Source organism: Gossypium hirsutum, chromosome A07, assembly GCF_007990345.1.
Source record: "Gossypium hirsutum isolate 1008001.06 chromosome A07, Gossypium_hirsutum_v2.1, whole genome shotgun sequence".
NCBI classification, from domain to species: domain Eukaryota; kingdom Viridiplantae; phylum Streptophyta; class Magnoliopsida; order Malvales; family Malvaceae; genus Gossypium; species Gossypium hirsutum.
The window spans coordinates 21600679-21608484 of NC_053430.1; the positions used below are offsets into that span (position 1 = coordinate 21600679).

Sequence of the window (7806 nt, forward strand, 5' to 3'; positions counted from 1 at the left end):
ACATAATGAGATACATGAGAATGGTCAGGTAGGGACAAAAAGGATATCTCATATTCCTTTATTTCAAATGTGGCAAACAAAGAAAGTTAACCAATGAGAGTAAAAATGTCAAAAAGAAAGAAAAGGTCGTATACAACGGATACAAATGCTCTAGATATTCAACACATGAACTCTTCCACGTTCCTCAATCAATAATCTTTTCGAGCATGGCTTCTTGCGTAGAAAATTTTGAGCTTTCAGAAGTGCTTCAAATACTGTAGTCTCACTACTTGACCTACCGTTCGACCGCCAGGTTTGTTTCATTAGGACGCCCTCTCGGGTTTTCATCCTAATCTTTTTGTATTAATCAAGACGCCCTTTTCGGGTTTTCGCCCTGATCCCTTTTTTTTTTTTTAAGATGCCCTTTTCGGGTTTCATCTTAAGCATAATATTTCTTCACCACATCTGAATTCACCGGATTCGGTAACTCCTTCCCATCCATCTCGGTAAGGATTAAAGCTCCTCCTGAGAATGCCTTTTTTACAACGTATGGTCCTTCCCAATTTGGTGCCCATTTTCCTCGTAGGTCTTTTTGTATTGGGAGAATCTTTCTTAGAACGAGTTCTCCTTCATGGAACTCTCTTGGTCGTACCTTCTTGTCATGGGCTGCGATCATTCTCTTTTGGTACATTTGCCCATGACAAATTGCCCTTAGACGTTTTTCTTCAATGAGGTTCAACTGATCATATCGAGCTCGAACCCATTCTGCTTCTTCTAACTTTGATTCCATCAATACTCGCAGAGAGGGGATCTCAACCTCGATAGGTAGCACAGCTTCCATTCCATAGACTAGAGAGAAAGGAGTTGCTCCCGTAGATGTTCGCACAGATGTGCGATATGCAAACAAAGCAAATGGAAGTTTCTCGTGCCAATCTTTATATGTCTCAGTCATTTTCCCAATGATCCTCTTAATGTTCTTGTTAGCTGCTTCAACAGCCCCGTTCATCTTTGGGCGATAGGGCGAGGAATTATGATGCTTTATTTGGAACTGCTCGCACACTTCTTTCATCATCTTATTGTTCAGATTCGTGGCATTATCTGAGATGATTCTTTCAGGCAAACCATAACGGCAAATGATTTCCTTTTTCAAAAACTTGCACACTGCAGTCTTCGTCACATTGGCAAACGAAGCGGCTTCAATCCATTTTGTGAAGTAATCGATAACCACAAAAATGAATCGATGTCCATTTGAAGCTTTTGGAGAAATTGGCCCTATGACATCCATGCCCCACATAGAAAAAGGCCACGGAGAAGTCATGACATGAAGGGGTGAAGGGGCTACATGAATTTTATCGCCGTAGATTTGACATTTGTGGCATTTTCTGGCAACATTGATGCAGTCACTTTCCATTGTCAGCCAATAATAACCGAGTCTCATGATCTTTCTGGCCATATTGAAACCATTGGCATGCGTTCCGCAAATTCCCTCATGGACCTCTTCAAGTATTTTTCTGGTTTCAACATCATCCACACATCTCAAAAGCATCTGATCCTTTCCTCTTTTATACAGGATATCCCCATCAAGAACAAATCCCGCTGCCATTCTTCTAATTGTTCTTTTATCGTTCTCATTCGCTTGTTCGGGATACCTTTGATTCTTGATATATTCTAAGATATCATGGAACCAAGGCCGTCCGTCTACTTCTTTCTCAATGCTACAACAGTGTGCAGGGACCTCGTATATGCTCATTTTGAGGGGCATTATTTCTGCTTCTCTACTTGCTTTGAACATTGAAGCCAAAGTGGCTAGGGCATCAGCCAGTTGGTTCTCTTCTCGTGGGAAGTAATGAAAAGTTATTTCTTTGAATTCCTTGGTCAATCCAGCCACTAAATCACTGTACTTAATCAATTTTGAGTCCCTCACTTCCCATTCTCCACGGATTTGGTAAATCACTAGGGCTGAGTCCCCGTACACCTCCAAGATCTCGATGTTTCGTTCGATAGCTGCACGAAGCCCCATGATACAGGCCTCATATTCTGCGATATTATTGGTACAGAAGAAGTTCAGTCTTGCAGTGAACGGATAATGATTCCCGTCTGGTGATACCAGGATTGCTCCAATTCCATGCCCTAAAGCATTTGACGCACCATCAAAGCACATCTTCCATGACTTCTCTTTTGATGACTCGGATTCTATTTCTGTGATGCACATTAAGTCTTCGTCTGGGAAATCGAATCTTAAAGGCTCATATTCCTCTTTCGTTCGAGTTGCTAAGAAGTCAGCTATTGCGCTCCCTTTTATTGACTTCTGACTTACATAGGCAATGTCATATTCCGAAAGGAGGAGCTGCCATCGTGCCATTCTTCCTGATAGTGCCGACGATTCCATCATGTATTTTATTGGGTCCAGCTTTGAAATTAGCCATGTCGTGTGATACAACATATATTGTCTGAGTCTCCGAGCTACCCAAACCAGAGCGCAACAATATTTCTCAACGGACGAATATTTTGCCTCATATTCAGTGAACTTTTTGCTGAGGTAGTAGATCGCCTTTTCTTTCTTTCCTGACTCGTCATGTTGTCCCAGTACGCAACCCATTGAACTTTCGAACACTGTCAGATACAAAATTAATGGTCTTCCCGGAGTTGGCGGTACTAGCACTGGAGGACTGGACAAATATTGTTTTATCTTATCAAAGGTCACTTGGCATTCCTCGTTCCATTCTCCCGGGTTATGTTTTCGAAGAAGCCGAAAGATTGGGTCGCATTGGTTGGTAAGTTGAGCGATAAATCGGGCGATGTAATTTAATCTCCCTAAAAATCCTCTAACTTCCTTTTGCGTGCGCGGAGGTGGTAATTCTTGGATGGCTTTTATTTTATCTGGATCAACTTCGATACCTCTTTCACTGACAATGAAGCCTAGCAACTTTCCCGAGGTAGCCCCGAATGTACATTTGGCTGGATTAAGCTTTAGCTGAAACTTTCTCAGCCTTTCGAACAACTTCTTGAGGTTCATTACATGCTCTTCTTCTCCTCGAGATTTAGCAATCATATCGTCGACGTAGACCTCTATTTCTTTATGCATCATGTCATGGAATAACGTCACCATAGCCCTCTGATATGTTGCCCCAGCATTCTTTAACCCGAATGGCATCACCTTGTAGCAGAACGTTCCCCACATTGTTATGAAGGTAGTTTTCTCCATATCCTCAGAAGCCATCTTGATCTGATTATACCCCGAGAATCCATCCATGAAAGAAAACAATGAATGTTTTGCTGTGTTGTCCACCAACGTGTCAATATGTGGCAAGGGAAAATTATCTTTTGGGCTTGCTCGATTTAGGTCACGGTAATCCACGCACATTCGTACTTTTCCATCTTTCTTTGGTACCGGGACTATGTTAGCCACCCATTCTGGATATTTGGAGGCTTGTAGGAAGCCAGCGTCAAATTGCTTCTTGACTTCCTCTTTTATTTTCAACAGCATTTCGGGCCTCATCCGTCTTAATTTTTGCTGGATGGGCTTGCATTCTGGCTTTAATGGGAGCTTATGGACCACTAAATCTTCATCTAGCCCTGGCATGTCCTGGTATGACCACGCGAAAACATCTTTGTATTCGCGGAGTAAAGTGATCAAACTACGCCTGGTACTTTCTGAAATAGAAGTCCCAATCTTCACTTCCTGTTTCCTCTCTTCAGTGCCAAATTTATTGTTTCTACAGATTCTTCATGAGGCAGAACCTGTTTATCCTCTTGTTCCACCATTCTTAACAATTCAGGAGACGAGACATAATCTTCAGCATTTTCTTCGGCTTCAAATTCTCCTAAGCAAACAGCCTTCTCAAAATCAATTTCAAGATTCGTAACGGGCTTATTCATGTCGTCAATATCTGAGCACCTGAAAGTTGAATGGAAAAGAAGCTATCGGGGGACATCCAAGTATTGGAAACAACAAACAAAATGTTATGTCATGGCAATGAGGCAAATGTAAGGATAGGCTATGAAATGAGAAAATGATTATGAAATTAGTGATAATGCGAAAAATCGTGACAAAATGCATCTTCATTGATATTCATTTAAATGATAAAGAGCGAATGCAAACTCTTACAAAAGAAATCTATTATATCTAAGGACACAATAGAAGGTTGATGTTTAGCATTACTCTGAAGGCTTATAAACTACAAGAAGCTCCTCAGCAATCCAATTGTTCAACATGAAACCAGGAGGGCAAGGGCGTATCCTCGAGACATCTTTACTTGCACCAGCTTCTTTGTCAATGACATTTATACTAACATTCTGAAAATCCTTTTCAATTAATCCCAACATGTTTCGTGGATCCTCTTGTCCAGGGTACATCATTCCCGCAGATGTAAATGTTTTTGACAAAGGAGGGTACTCTATTGGTTCCCATTCTGGTTCTCGGCCCAAAGTTCTTGCAATTCTTCTTTCTTGATCCTTCTTCCACTGTCTTCTTCTTTGGCGCATGTCAGGCTGGAACCCCAAACCGTATCGGGCCTTATGGTGCACTGGCTTTAAAGCCCTCACTATTCCTTGCATATATCTCCCTAAACCTCTTCTCGCACGAGCTCCCCTTCCTACGGTCAACTTGACACCCATTCTGGTATTTCTCGACAGTTTTGGCATTGGAATTCTATTTCCCTCAGCGACGAAAGTGGCATTGATGAATTCAAGGGATCGAAAGGAACATTCCACTGCATCCTTGCTTACTTCCAGATATGGCGCATCAGCAGAGATAGATGCGATGATGTCTTCTTCGCCCTCGACTGTGACCAAACAACCATCCATGATGAATTTCACTTTTTGATGGAGGGATGACGGGACTGCTCCAGCAGAATGAATCCAAGGTCTTCCCAAAAGGCAGTTATAAGAGGGTGTAATGTCCATGACTTGGAATTCGACCTCATAGATGTAGGGGCCCACTTCCAAAGGGATTTCGATCTTTCCCATGACTTCACGCCTCGTCCCGTCGAATGCCCTTACCGTGGAATGACAGGGCTTTAAGTAGGACAAATCTATCGGTATTCTGGAAAGTGTAGCCAATGGCATAACATTTATGCTGACCCATTATCGATGAGTACGTTCGGTATTATGTAGCCCTTGCAGCGGGTCGTGATATGCAGCGCTTTCATCGAACCTCTACCATTTAGCGGTATCTCATCATCACTAAAATAGATGAAGTTGTCCGCATTCAGATTGTTTACCCACCTATCAAGCTTTTCGACAGATATGTTGTTGGCCACGTAAGCTTGATTTAACACCTTCAATAAAGCGTTCCGGTGTGGCTCTGAATTTAACAGTAGAGATAGAACTGAGATTCGTGCTGGCTGCTTGCTCAGTTGTTCCACCACACTATATTCGCTGTGCTTAATAAATTTCAAGAATTCTTGAGCTTCTTCCTCATTCACAGGCTTTTTAGTTTCTTGCACGGGTGGAATTTCTTGCTCGACTTCGACCTCGTGCATCACTGCTTTCCCTTTTTGCTTCGAGTCACTACTTTTCTTTACCGGTTCAACTTCTTTAGAATAGCATCGTCCACTTCGAGTAAAATGACCTACCTCCCCAACATCTTCAATTATGGCTTTGGACTTTTCAACTTCCGGTGTAACGATATTAACATCATATCTCCACGGTACTGTTTTGTTGTCCTTATACGGGAAAGGAGATGGTACTTCAATTACCATCTGTGGTTTCAATGGCTCTCTCATCGCGTCGTAATAAATTACCAACGGTCGATCAGCACTATAAGAGGGCCTGATGATTGGCTATCAGAGACGCATACTTCTCTTTCATTGGTATCTTCACTCTTGTTAAGGACCTTGATCTCCTTATTATTCATCCGGTCTTGAAGTAACCATTTAAAGTCCTCGCACGACTGAATGTCGTGCCCAACAATCCCATGAAAATTGCAAAAACTTTGACCTTCTTCTCCAAAAACCTATCAGAGTGACAGAGCAATCCTTTCTTAACTAATACCTCCCAGATTTTCTGCAGAGGCGTCCTTATTTCTGCCACACATCTTCTGACCTTCCATTCATCCTCTTTCCCCACTGTGCTCACATTCCCTTCGGTATGGTTAGGGAACGGGTTCCCCGTGGCGTTACTAGCACTATCGAATCGTAGGATACCCGCGTCAATGAGTCCTTGAACTCTCCTTTTGAAAGCGAGACAGTTCTCAGTAGAGTGCCCTTGGTTCCCTGCATGGTATGCACAACTAGCGTTTGGATCGTACCACTTTGGGTATGGAGGTTTAAGGGGTGCCATGTAATGGGGAGAAATTAGCTGTTTTTCTAAAAGTTTTGGGTACAATTCCCCATACGACACAGGGATTGGGGTAAATTGCGGTATCTCGGGATTATGCCTTGATGGTCTTGGTTCGTTTCTGGGTTGGCTTTGGGCGGGTACCGTATTTTGTGGGAAAGTAGTGACGGGTCTTTGGTTGTTCGTGGCGTATACGGGGCAGGACGGATGTGGTGCTTGGTAGTAAGGGGTTTGAGGGGGATAATGGAAATTCGAGGGTGGATAATTTCGAGGTCGGGGTTGATTAGGATACGAATTGGGAATGTAACGACTCCCAGTTCCCATCATGAGGGCTTCTGGCTCTTTCTTCCTTAAGGGTGCTGCTTTTCTTGAGCCTTCTGATCCTTCCATTCTACCGCTCTTGATGGCATTCTCTATGAGTTCACCGGATATTACAATATCCGCGAAATCTTTCGTGGCACTTCCCACTAATTTGTCATAAAACGGTGCCTTTAAAGTATTGATAAAGAGAACAGTTATCTCCGTTTTTGTTAGTGGGGGTTCCACTTGAGCTGAGACGTCTCTCCATCTCTGCGCATACTGTCTAAAGGTCTCTGATGGCTTTTTCTCCATCATTTGCAAGGTCATACGGTCTGGCACCATATCCGATACATGCTTGTACTGCTCGCAAAATGCTGACGCCAAGTCCTTCCAAGATCGAATCTTTTCTCTACTGAGTTGATTGTACCACCGAAGAGCTGACCCTGTTAGACTATCTTGAAAGCAATGTATGAGTAGTTTATCCTCGTTCACATAACCGGTCATCTTTCGACAGAACATAATGAGATGTGCTTTTGGGCACCTTGTCCCATCATACTTCTCAAAGTCAGGCACTTTGAACTTCGGAGGTAAAATTAGATCAGGTACCAAACTGAGTTCCTTGGCACCTAGTGCGGAGAAGACTTCAGTGCCTTCTATTGCTTTGAGTCTTTCCTCTAGACTCCTATATTTTGCGTCATGGTTATCCAATTTCAACTTGGCTACCTCTGTTGGGTCATCCAGATCTGGAACTAGTGGATTAGCAGGATTAGCCCCTGGGTTTGATGCTAACATTCCTTGCCCCAAATTAGTGGGTGGAGCAGGTGGCATAGGTCGATGTTCCAAGCCAGTGGGTTCCTCTTGAGTATACCCTCTTTGTATTGTATATGCGGGCGGTGGAGTGAATCCCGGGGGATAGAATGGATCCTGATCATGGTGAATTCTTGACCGAGGTTCCATAACATCGGAGTTCTGCATGGGTCCCTCTCCTTTGACCAAAGTTGTCATCATCTCCATCATTTTAGCCATCTGATCTCTTTGCTCGAGCGATTCCTCTCGAGATCTCACCATTAGGTCTCTCGTCTCTTGTTGCGATTTGGCCAGTTGCTCTTGTAATTCCTTTTGAGCCCTTTCCATCCTTTCAATTCTCTCATTGAATTCATTCTCCATTACTCTAGCTTGTCGGCGCGTTTTATACGGATGACGTGGTTCCAGTCTTGAAGTCTTGCAACTGCGAATTGTATGTTTTAA

General features: G+C 43.1%; 1 pseudogene; it reads right to left on the reverse strand.

Moving 5' to 3' along the window:
• Window positions 1–418: 418 nt before the first annotated feature.
• LOC121203676 (uncharacterized) lies at window positions 419–7143 on the reverse strand (annotated as a pseudogene).
• Window positions 7144–7806: the final 663 nt, after the last annotated feature.